The following is a 12,979-nucleotide window of genomic DNA, read 5'->3' as shown; positions in this document are numbered from 1 at the left end:
GGTCTTATGTAAATTTTAGAATTATTTTTTCTAGTTTTTTAGACGGCATTGATATTTTGATAAGAATTGCACTAAATTGTAAATTGCTTTGGGTAGTAATGGACACTTAACAAAATGGATTCTTCCACTGGATGAATACAGAATGGCTTGCCCTTTTCTAATGTCCTTTTCTATTTCTTTCACCAACATTTTATTATTGTTATTGCATAAAGCATTCTTTTCTTAAATTTATTTCTCACTATTTTATTGTAAATGGGATTGGTTTCTTGATTTATATTTCAGATAATTTGTTGCTTATTTTCTCTAAATCTGAAGTCACTTTCACTCTTTCAGCAGTAGATGGCACCCAGTTCCAGATTTTCTGTGTGTCTGCTATTGGTGTGTTGCTACTATACTGTTTTCAGTACTAAAGAGTAACCCAAGCTTGTTAGTGTTCCAGATACACTATTGGTTCATTACTCAGAAAGAAACGGAAAATATATACCTGGAAACAGTAGTATATACTTCAAATCTTTCCATGGGTTCTGGTCAGGCCCAAATACCTCATCCACTATCCTGTGGTCATTCACAGGCATGGTTCTTCTCAGCTCTGATAGCGTCACCATGGATAGACAAGACCTTGGCTTCTATGTCATACTTGTGACTACGAGTGCCACCAATTTCTGTCACATTCTGAACACACATCTGCCAAGACTAACACAACACTAGTTTAAGACTAAGGCACTCACTGCAATGTGTTAGCTATTGCTGATATAGGCTCATAGCAAAAGAATCCTGTAACCAATCACAAATGATGGTTGCTGCACTAGGACCATTTGTATTTCCCCTCACTGGAGATATTCCAGAGACTCAATTTATATATAAGGTAGGAGTATTTGACCTACCCAGCCTTAGGTGTCAACAGCCCAGCAGTAAGTTCTAGGGAAAAATTTTGTGCTTACTACCCTGTTCTACCACATCAGCAAGAGACTCAGACCATCCTGAGCTGAGATTGGATGATGTTGGGGAACAAAGTCCCTTGACTACCTAGATTAATGATAAGCTAAGTTGTGCTTGACTGACACAGGTCAAAAGACCTTTACAGTCTTGGATAGGCTACATCTGGTGGTGCAAGCTGAAACATGAGCCATCCCACTGGAGTGCAAGTTTCAGCCTAGGGCTGGGCAGACCAAAGATTTCTCTGCAAATACTGGTCTCACAATTATGCTACCTAAGGTTGGGAGATGTATGCCCATCATCTCACAGCTTATGGGGCTTGCATAATCTCAGGTGGAGGTTGGGAGTGCCCCAAGGTGCATTCCAAAGCAATAACCAATGAAGGTCAAAATTCACATCTGACTCAGCTCACAGATATCTGCTTCAAGTGAGCTCCATCTTTAAAGTCTGGCTTGTGTATAGGCCCTTCATGCTATACCATGTGCTGGGTCTCACCACAGTAGGCAAGACAGCATGTTATGAGATGAAGCCCTGTGCTGGCTTTAATGCCTTGTTTCCAAGTAGATGGAATATTGCTCTCCATTCTATGACCTGCACTGGAGGAAGGGAAGTGCATTGGTCAGCTGACTGAACTAATAATACCAGCAGCTTATTGTGTGTACATTGGCCTGGTAGTAGGGCTCAAAAATCTTTGCCCAGCATTGGGCAAAGCTCACTGCAGCAAGCCTGGGTTTCAGGTGTGAGCCATAGTTTTAATTCTTTCTCTGTAATCCCAAAGTGTCTCCAGGCTAGGCTAGGTAGAGTTATCTAGGCATCTCTTTTCTTTTACCTCTCCTCAACACATTTTGTCATTTTGATGATCGTTTAGCTAGACTAAATATACTGGTAACTTTTATGTGTCAATTTTCTGAGCCATAGTGCCCAAATAATTGATTAAATAGTACTCCAGATGTTTTTGTAAAGATAATTTTTAATGTGATTAACGTTTAAATTGGTGAAAAGTGAATAAAACATATCATCCTTTGTAATAGGTGGGTCTTATTATTAGTTGACTGCAAAGCCAATTTCCCCATGTTAAAGGAAATATTGTCAATAGATTCATACTCTATTTCTTCCCCAAACTTCCACCTTTCAGGCCTACCCAATCATATTTTGGACTTCCCTAACCTTCAAAAAGACACAAGCAAAGTCTTAAAATATATCTGTCTCTATATAGGTACATATTTTTCCTGGCTTTGTTTTTTATGGATACCTAAGGGAAAAAAACTAAAGATATCATTATAGCTCTTACAGAAATTAAAAGAATTATATTCAGTAGTATCAACAATAATATGCCAGCCAAAATGAGATGGTCTCAATAAAATGGGCAGGATCCTAGAAACAAGAAGATTTCTGAAAGACAATAGAAGGCTCAAACAGAAATCCCTAACAAGTAAAAAGATTATATCAGTGATGGATGTAACAAAGGCTTAACAAAGATTTAGGATCAGAAGTATTTATTGCTGGATTTACCAAATACTTGAAGATTAATATTAGTCCATCAAACAGGGACCACTTGTGTGTTATTCAGCTTTATTTTCATTTTGTGTATTTCTGGGCACTTTTGATTTTTTTTAAATTTATTTATTTTTTCTTTTCATCCACCCCCTCCACATCTCTCCTTCAATCTTTTAATCCACTTTATTTGTAGGGGACAGGGGAAGGGGACGTTACCAGAACCTCTGCAGTGAGTCCTGGTCTCCTGTGAGCCACGGCAGCACACGGCGAATTACAGGAAATGTAGAAAAATGAGACCGAGAAGAAGCTGAGCTTTGGGTCTGATCAGTGCTGCTCTGGGCAGCAAAGACAAAAGCCCCCAGCTTACCACACCTTTTATTTAGTACATCGGGAGAAACAAATGTAACAGATGACTTGCAGAGAGTTCAATAGTTCACATTGGGATAAACAAGGTGTAACGGAAGGCTTACAGAGAGTTCAGTACATCTCCGGCAAACAAGATGTTAATCAGTCCAAGAACAATGAGGAACTGAGCAGATGTTTGTTCTCCCAGGATGTTTCTTGTCCTGGAGAATCACAGCATCACTGGATCACTGAAGTCTCAGTTGTGACCGGAGGCCAAACTGGAGTTATTCTGTAGCTGGGCTGTAGGCAAGAGAGCTAGGCTAACCAAATGATTTATCCCTAGAATTATGTAACATTGCTCCCAACATTTATTTTTTAAAAAATTTTATTTTATTGGTACATTTTAGGTATACAGTATAATGACATTCATCCTTGGAAATATGCACCTTTATATAATCTCTCATGGTTCTTATTTTATCCTCCTTTCAATGCCCTCCCTTCAACCCTCCATCCCTCCCTATTTGCAAAGACTTTGTTTCCATTTTTTCATTTTCTCATATTAATTCCATTCCCTTCATTCCTTTTCCCTAACCCTCCCACTTCCCCTTCCCCTTTACCACTTTTCTTACTATTTCACATTATTTATTATATTTTTTAGTCCTTATTTACACTTTCAGTTTATCACACTAGAGAAATTATTCAGTATTTACACGTGTTCTATTTATTTCACTTAAGAGTATTCCCTCAATGTGCATCCATTTAGCTGTAAATGTCTAATTTGTCATTTGTTATGGCCAAGTACTACGCCCCTTTATTTTATTTATTTTTTAAAATGTATTGTTTATTGGCACATTTTAGGTATACAATAATCAGAGCTGCTACAAACTGAATCCATAAGTACTGAAAATAAATCATTTAAAATTCTTTTTTTGTTGTTGCTTTTGTTTTTTTGAGACAAGATCTTGCTATATATTTCAGTCTGGCGTTAAACTCAGATGTAGTCCAGGCTAGCCTTGAACTCACAGAGATGCCTCAGTCTCCTGAGTGCTGGGATTATACGCATGTACCACCACACCCAGGAAAATTCTTTTTTCCCATTGTTTACTGGTACATTTTAGGTATAAAATATAGTTACATTCATCATTGGGATTTGTCCATTACATGACTATCTTGGTTCTTATTTTTTTCCCCATTCCCCTGCCCTCCCTTCACCCCCTCCACCCTTCCCTATTTGCAAAGACTTTGTTTCCATTTATTTCCTTTTCTCATATTTTTTCTTTTCACTTTTTTCCTTTCCCCTACCCCTCCCATTTCCCATGCTCCTTTAGACCTTTCTTCCTATTACACAATAACAATTATACATTTTTAAATTACAATAGCAATGTCTAGGAGACATTACCACAGATTTTACAGAATTTAAAAGGATATAGAAAGCATATTACAGAAATCTTTTTTGAAATAAATTTTACAACTTCTAAGAAGTACCTTGAAAGACAAATTAATGAAACTAACTCTGGAGAAAATATAAAATTTGAATATCACCTATTAAAAAAAGTATATTCGTAGCTTGAAAAACTACCTGTATGACAACAGCAGGCTCATATACATTTTAACTGATAAATTATATCAAACAATTAAAGCAGAAAAAGAAGGAACACTTCTGGCCTCATTTTAGGAAATCAACATTGTGCTAATCCTAAAACTAGATAAAGATAAAGAAGAAAAAAGTATGAACATAGATAGAAATTTGTTTAACAAAAGAAACTATTAGAAGTCAGATCTGGCAGTATGTAGAAAGTGGTTTTGTTATAGTGATGGCAGTGTTGGTTCAGCATTGGAAGATCCACCCCCAAAAAGTCATCATTTTAACAGAGGAAAAGAAAAAGGCATATGATCCTATCACTAGTTGGAGAAAAAGAATTGGACTAAATTCTACAGCTCTTCATGGTAAAAGCTATCAGGAGACTAGGAGTAGAACAGAACCTTCTCAACAGATCAAAGACATGTACTCCATACTTCCAGCAAGAACGCCTTATATGAATGGAGAAGATACAATGCTTACTCCTTAAGGTGGGGAACAAGGGCAGATACGCTTACTCTTTATCTGTCCATTAAACTTTGAAACCTAGGCTCCACCGAAATAGTCTGGCAATAAAATGACACAATTAGGATAGCATTGGCAAGGTAGAAGCAAAATCTTTATATGTAGATGAAATGATCATCTACAGAGAAAATACTAAGAAATCTCTAGGAGCCCCCTAGAACTTGTATTTGAATTTAGCAGGATTAGAAAACACAAGGTATATAAATATTCAGGTCTATGTATACTTGCTATAAGTGAAGAATTGGATATTGAAACTTAAAAGTTATGTAGGAGTACGAAGGACCTAGAAAAGTTAAAAAACAACAACAAAAAAACAGACAAACAAAAAACAGTGTTGGAAGACATTCAGTACCTAATTTTAAGACTTCTTCTAAAGCTACAGTAATCAAGGCAGTGTTGGTGTAAGGAAATACATATAGATCATTTAAATAAAACAGAATCTAGAAATAGAACTACACATATATGGTCCATTGAGTTTTGAAAGATTATTTAACATTAACATTTTATAGAATATAAACTCAATTCAAGAGCAGAGGAAGAGATAGTGTTTTCACCAAATGGCACTAGAACACCTGGTATCTGTATATAAAAAATTAACCTCAACCCTTTATTTCCATACATGAAAATAACTTGAAGGGATCTATAAACCTAAATAGGAAAGCCTAAAAGTATAAAACTTTAAGAAGAAATTATAAGGGAAAATGTTTATGAGTTTAGGGTAGGCAAGAACTACCTAGGATACAAAAAACATGATGTATAAAAGAAAAAAATTGATAAATGAGATTCCATCAAAATTTAGAACTTTAAATAACATCATTAAAATGAAAAGTAGTCCTTAAACAGACCATATTTACAATGCATATAACCTATGACTAGAATATATAAAGAACTCTTACAGCTCATTAATAGATAGCTCAATTAAAAAGTAGACACAAGAAGATGATAAATAGCCAGTATAGCACAAGGAAAGGTGTGCATCTCTAGAATCAGAAAAATACTAATCAGAACAATAACAAGATTGAATTATACACTCATTAGGGAGATGAAGTTTTAAAAGCCTTGTCATGACTTTTTCTTTTTGTTGGATTCTCCCCCTTTGCATTTAATTTGTCATGCCCAATGGATTCATTCTGCTGGGTTTCCTGGGGTTGTGATCTTCATTGTCTTTTCCTAGGGTATTGACTAAAATTTTTTGAAGTGCCGGTTTGGTATTCATGGTGCTCTTTGTCATGAAAATATCTTATTTCTCCATCAATTTTGAAAGTAGTTTTTCAGGGTACATCAATCTGGGTTGGAGGCTGTTTTCCTTTAGGGCTTAAAATACATCACTCCAAGCTCTTCTTGCCTTGAGGGCTTGCATTGAGAAGTCTGCTGTGATTCTGATGGGCTTTCCTTTGTGATTTTTTTCTTTTCTCTCACTGCTTGTAGCATTTTTTTCTTCTGTTGGATTTCTGGAATCCAAACTATTGTATGCCTATTTGTAGGGGGTTTTTTTGATCAAGGCTAGTTGGAGTCCTATATTCCTCACTTACCTGTATGTCAAGTTCTTTTCCCCTCCTTGGGAAGTTTTCTGCCATCACTTCTGTGAACAGTTTTTTATGTCACCTGCACTCTCTCCTCTTTCTTCATTGACTCCAGTCAGTCTTGTTATTCTTCTTTGCATCGTCTAGCAGCTGCTGGATTAATTTCTCATGTTCCCTTACAATTTTAAAGCAATTTTTCTTTTCCTGGTGACTAATTGCAATCTTATCTTCTATATCTGAAATTCTATCCTCACAGTGGTTCATTCTGCTGAGCAGACTTTCGATGGAGTTTTTAATATCGTGGAAATCTGTTTGCATCTGTTTTATGGATTCCATTTGTTTCCTATGTTGGGATTCCATCATGTTACTCAAATCTTCCATTTTTATATCTGTGTCCTCTCTAGATTTATTAATCATGTCTTGCACCATGAGCAAAATCTTTGGTGTTATCTGAGTAATTATTTCTGATTTCATTTTTCCCAGGTCCTCTTTTATTGCCAGTTCAGAGAGTCCAGGTGGTTGAATATCAGATTGTTCCATCTCATTTCCCTTTGGGGTTGCTGTAGGTGATCTGGAAGTCTGTTTTTGAGGCTTGTTTACTTTTCTTCTCATTTCCATAGGGTGAGGGGGGTGTGCTTCTGGCACCAGCATGGCTCACCTCCTCTTCCCTAGGAGCATGGGACGGTGGCAGGGGAGCTTCCTTCTGGAAGGAAGAAGCTCAGCTTCTCTCTTCACTTTATTAAAATAACACATTTCCATTATCCAGTCTCCTGTTGATTGCATTTGGACTGTTTCCAAGTTTTAGCTGTTAAAAACTGTGCTGCTAAGAATATGAGTGCACATATATTACTGTGGTATGATTCTTTTAATTCTTTGGGGAAGATACCCAGCAGGGCAATAGCTGGGTCAAATGGGACTTACAGTTCTAGTTCTTTGAGATATCTCCACACTGATTTCCACAGTGGTTGCTCCAGTGTACACTCCCACCAGCAGTGGAGCAGTGTTCCTCTTTCCCTACACCCTTGCTGGCATTTATTATTGGCTGATTTCATGATAGCAGCCATTGTTTCTGGGATGAGGTGGAATCTCAGTGTTATTTTCATTTGAATGTCTCGAATGATCAGTGATGTTGAACATTTTTTCATATGTTTATTTGCTATTTCTCCTTCTTTGTCTGAGAAATGTCTGCCCATTTTTGGATTGGATCTTTAAATTGGAGAGGTATCATGTTTTTTAAGTTCTTTATGGATTCTAGACAGTAGACCTTTGAGGGATCAGCAGGTGAAAATTTCTTCCCACATTGTTGGTTGTATCTTCACTCTGTTGGTGGTTTCTCTTTCTGTGCAGAAGCTTTTTAGTAAGAAGAGATCCCACTTGTTGACTGTTTGTGCTAGGTCATGGGCAACTGAGGTTTTCTTCATAAAATCTTTTCCTACACCAGTGTTTTCAAGAATTCTACCTGAACTCAGTTCCTGCTGGTTCAGTGTTTCTGTTTCAATATTTAGATCTTTCATCCAGTTTGAGTTTAGTTTAGTGCATGGTGAGAAATATAGGGCTAGTTGTAATCTTTGGCAAGTTGAAACCCACTTTTTTCAACACCATTTATTAAAGAGCCTATCATTCCTCCAATGAGGGTGTTTGGCTCCTTTGTCAAAGATGAGGGGTCTGAGTGTGTCTGGAGTTATTTCTGCATCTTCTCATCGGTTCCACTGGTCCTCAGGTCTCTTTCTTTGCCAGTATCATGATGTTTTTAGCATAGTAGCTTTGTAGTATGGTTTCAAGTTGGAGATTGTGATACCCTCTGCCATGTTTCTGTTACCAATAACTGCTTTTGCTATTTTGGGTCTCTTGTCCCAAATGAATTTTGGAGTGTTTTCTCAAGGTCTGTAAAGTATGCTGCTGGGATTTCAATTGAGATTGCATTGAATCTATATAGCAGTTTTGGAAATATGGCCATTTTCACTTTGTTGTTCCTTCCCACCCAGGAACAAGGGATGTCTTTCCATTTTCTGATCTCATCATCAATCTCTCTTTTCAGAATGCTGTAGTTTTTAGAAAAGAGGTCTTTGATTTCTTTCATTTGGTTGATTCCTAGATATTTCAGTTTCTTGGATGTTACTGTGAGAGGAATTATTTACCCTATTTTTCTCTCATTGAGTCTGTTGTTCATGTAGTGGAAAGCTATTGATTTTTGTGTGTTAACCTTGTATCCGGCTACTTCACTGAATTTGAGTATTATGTGTAGAAGAATTTTTGTGGAGTTCTTTGTGTCTTCTGCATAGAATATCATGTCATCTGCAAATAATGAAAGTTTCATTTCTTCATTTCATATCTTTATTCATTTTATTTCTTTTTCTTGTCTGATTGATGTGGCTAATGTTTCCAAAACTATATTGAACGGGAGTGGAGATAGTGGACATCCTTGTCTTGTTCCTGATTTTAATGTGAAGGATTTCAGTTTTTGACTATTTAGTATGATATTGGCTGTTGGTTTTTCATAGATGGCTTTTACTAGATTGAGGTAAAGACTATCTATTGTATATTTTGTAGGGTTTTTATCATAAATGTGTGTTGGATTTTGTCAAATGCTTTTTCTGTATCTTTTGAGATGATCATATGGTTTTTGTACTTGGATTTATTGATATGCTGTATAATATTTATTGATTTGTATACATTGAACCATCCCTGCTTCCATGGGTTGAATCCCACTTGATCAGGGTGTATGATCTGTGGAGAGTGAAAGGTTGAAATAACCTTGAGAGACCTCTGAGTCTCTTGAGAACATAATGAATCCTGGATATGCAACTGGCACAAAAACAAGGATGGTTACTTGTAACGAGAGTGGTTAAATAGAAAGAGTTCGAATGTCTGCAGTGCAAGGGAACGTTATTCCCGGAGTTGTAAGGATACATTTGACCTTTTCCCTGGAAAATAATTAGTCGCCGAATTATGTACAGAGGAGGGGTTGGGGGTTGTGGAAAAGGTATATAAAGGGCAATAAAGTGAGAAGAGGGGTCTCTCCTCTGCCTCTCTCTCCTTTTTCCTTTCCTCAGAGGTTGTGTTTTTCTTTCATCCTCTCCCCTCCTCTCAGGTACTGTTCGACTAGTGATGGCTGGCACCATCCATGATCTTCTTGTTGATCTTTGGATTCTATTTGCCAGTATCTTATTAAGTATTTTTTCACCTATGTTCATTAGTGAGATTGGCCTACAGTTCTTGACTTCCCCCATTTCTTCACATAAGTCAATAATTGGCTTTGTTGACTGAAGATTAGTCTGAATTCTCTTTTCCAAGCTCTCTCTGTTGTCATCACTTCTACCACTACTACTTTTCCCCCTCTCAAGACATCGTTCAATACAGATCTCATTATTACAATAAAAAAAGAACAAAAGATACATCTGCTTTCCCATCCAGGGTCTTGTTCCAACCTTGAAGGTTGTCTTGATTTCTTGGAAACCCATCAATCAAGAATTTATTCTTCTGAGCATTGGCAGCCATTGTTTGATCCATTTCTCTATTTAATAAACTGGTATCTCAATTGGCATAATCTTTCCTTCTTTAATGCACTTTTCAATGAGTTCACCATACTGTGACTCTGGGTTCTTCCTTTCATCACAAAGAAGTTCTCCTGCAGAAAGGTGTGTGTAGCCATATTTCTCCATGATGCAGGCCCATTGGGTCCCCTTGCCAGAACCGGGACCGCCTAGGATGAACATAACCAGTGGCTTCATGAGGTGAGAAATGCAGAGAAGTGGCAGGCAGGTCAGCAAGAGTAAGCTCAGGCCCAGGACTTGCAGCAGGCTGCAGCAGCAGCACTATGTCTCTGACAGCATGGGGAAAGGGGAGGGCCAAGCAGGCTCATACCCTGCTGCGGAGCAGCCCATGGCCACTGACTCTTTTAAAGAGTTTTATCATGAATGTGTGATGCATTTCGTCCAATGCTTTTTCTGCATCTATTGAGATGATCATATAGGTTTTGTCCTTGACTCTGTTAATATGGTGTATTATATTTATTGATTTATGAATGTTGAACCATCCTTGCATCCCTGGGATAAATGCAATTTGGTCAGGGTGTATGATGTTTTTTATTAATAAAAAAATCCACTAACAGCAAATGAACATAGAGAATATACTTAGGTTTGGTATTGGTTACAACAATCTTTTCTTTATTTTTTGACTAAACCACAACCCTCCTATATTTCTTTTATTGATTCTTCTATGGGGTGAATGTGACATTACTTAGCTGATGCCAACAAGTGTCCATATCTCTCTATTGCCTTCCACAGTCACCAGCAAGCACCTTGAAAAACAAACAGGCATGGGTATGGCTTCCTCAGATGTTCAGGAATGATGCACATGGGAAAGAGGGACTCATAACATACTTTGTGTATCAGTTGCTCTTGATTGAAACTAGCATATGTATGCAAAAGCATTAGGTATTGATTGTTTGTATTTTATGAAAACTAAGTTCCACAAAGTTAAATTACTTTCATGGTGGGAAAGTGTTAAGTGACTTTAGGAACACTAATTTAAACAATGCTCACGTGGAAGGAGTATCCTGTCTTTTCTCTTAAAAGATAATTATAGGGAAGTTTTGCATCAGCACTGTAGGTATGAGGAGGAAGGAGGAGTGTTAGCACCCTGGGCATCAGGTAGCAGAAAGTGGATGGACCAGTGAGGTTGGTTTGAATCCCACTGTGGTCCAGTTGAGGGACTTTGTGAGGTTTCATGTGGCTGGTGACAAAGTATGAATTGGAGTCCAGGGCATTGGGGTTCAACTCCTGGCCCTGCCCCTGAGTCTGGAAAGTCCAGTGGAAAACACACAGAACCAAATACCTGGGATTTCAGTTGTTATGGCATTTAATTAGAATGAAGTACAATTGAAAGTCTCTCCTTCCAGGACTGCCAACCCACTGCTCCAAGCTCAGAGGAAAGGGCTTTCGAGCCCCCATTCCACCTCTCCCAGACAAGAGGTAGAGGCTTCTGGGCTGGCATTCCACTGCTCCCAGGACAGAGGTAGGGGCTTCCAGGTTGGCATTCCACAGCTTCCATCCCAGAAGAAGAGGCTTCCAAGACACCATTCCACTGCTGCCAGCAAAGAGGTAGGGGCTTCTGGGTTGGCATTCCACTGCTCCCAGCCCAGAGTTAGGGGCTTCTGGGCCACTGTTCCACTGCTTGCAGGACAGAGGTAGGGGCTTCCAGAGTGCCATTCCATGGCTCCCAGCCCAGATGAAGGAGCTTCTGGGCTGCTGTTCCACTGCTTCTAGTGCAAAGGAGGTGAGCCAGGCTGGTGCCAACACCCCCCCCATCAAAATGAGAAGACACATAAGTCTCAAAACCAGATTTCCAGATCACCTAGAGCAACCCCACAGGGAAAGGACATTGACAATCAATGAGCTGGACTCACTGAACTGGCAACAAAGATCTGGAAAAATTGAAATCAGAAATATTTTTTCAGATAACAGCAGAGATTGTGCCCATAGTGCAATATATAATTAATAAATCTAGAGAGGACACAGATAAAAAATAGGGAAGCTGAGGGACATGTTGGAATCTGAACATAGGAAACAAATGGAATCCATAAAACGGATACAGATTTCCAGAAGATTAAAAACTCCATTGAAAGTCTACAAAGTAGAGTGTGCCAATGTGAGGATAGAATTTCAGATATTGAAGATAAGATTGCAATTAGTGACCAGGAGAAGAAAAATTGCTTCAAAGTAGAAAGGGACCATGTGAAATCAATCCAGCAGCTCCTAGATGATGCAAAGAGTAACTTAAGAGTGATTAGAGTCGATTAAAAAGAGAGTACAGATTACATAAAAAAACTGTTCACAGAAGTAATGTCAGAAAACTTCCCAATCAGGGGAAAAGAATTTGACATACAGATAAGTGAGGCATATAGGACTTTAAATAGCTTTGATCAAAAATATCTACACATAGGCATACAATTTTTAAGATTCCAGAAACCCAACAGAAGAACAAAGTTCTACAGGCAGAGAAAATAAACAAATCATATACACAGGAAAGCCCATTAGGCTTATAGCAGTCTTCTCAATGCAAACCCTCAAGGAAAAGGAGTTTGCAGTGACCTATTCCAAGTCCTAAAGGAAAACATCCCCCACCCAGATTGAGGTACCCTGCAAAACTATCTTTCAAAATAGATGGAGAAATAAGATACTTTCATGACAAAGAGCACCTTAGGAACTTCATGAATACAAAACCAGCACTGCAAAAATTTTTAGATAATATCCTAGGAACAGTCAATGAGGATCACAACCCCAGAGAGCACAGCAGAATGAATCCATCAGGTGCAACAAGAAATTAAATGTCAAGGGGGAGAATCCAACAAAAAGAAAAAGTCATGACAATGACAAGTCATTACCTATCTGGTATAACCATCAATGTTAATGGTCTCAATTCACCAATCAAAAGACATATACTGGCAGAATGGGTCAAGAAACAAAATCCAACAATATGGTGCATAGAAGAAACACACCTAACTCAAAAAGAAACTCATAGAATAAAGGTTAAAGGATGGAAAACAATACTCCATACAACAGGAACCACCCCC

General features: G+C 38.1%; 1 pseudogene; it reads right to left on the bottom strand.

The window, feature by feature from the left end:
- Positions 1-2,178: 2,178 nt before the first annotated feature.
- Positions 2,179-10,238, bottom strand: LOC147820785 (UMP-CMP kinase pseudogene; annotated as a pseudogene).
- Positions 10,239-12,979: the final 2,741 nt, after the last annotated feature.

The sequence above is a fragment of the Heterocephalus glaber genome, unplaced genomic scaffold (assembly GCF_053883595.1).
Source record: "Heterocephalus glaber isolate CG9 unplaced genomic scaffold, H.glaber_assembly_v1.0 deba00001803, whole genome shotgun sequence".
Taxonomy (NCBI): Eukaryota; Metazoa; Chordata; class Mammalia; order Rodentia; family Bathyergidae; genus Heterocephalus; species Heterocephalus glaber.
This window is presented reverse-complemented; position numbering and strand designations above follow the sequence as displayed.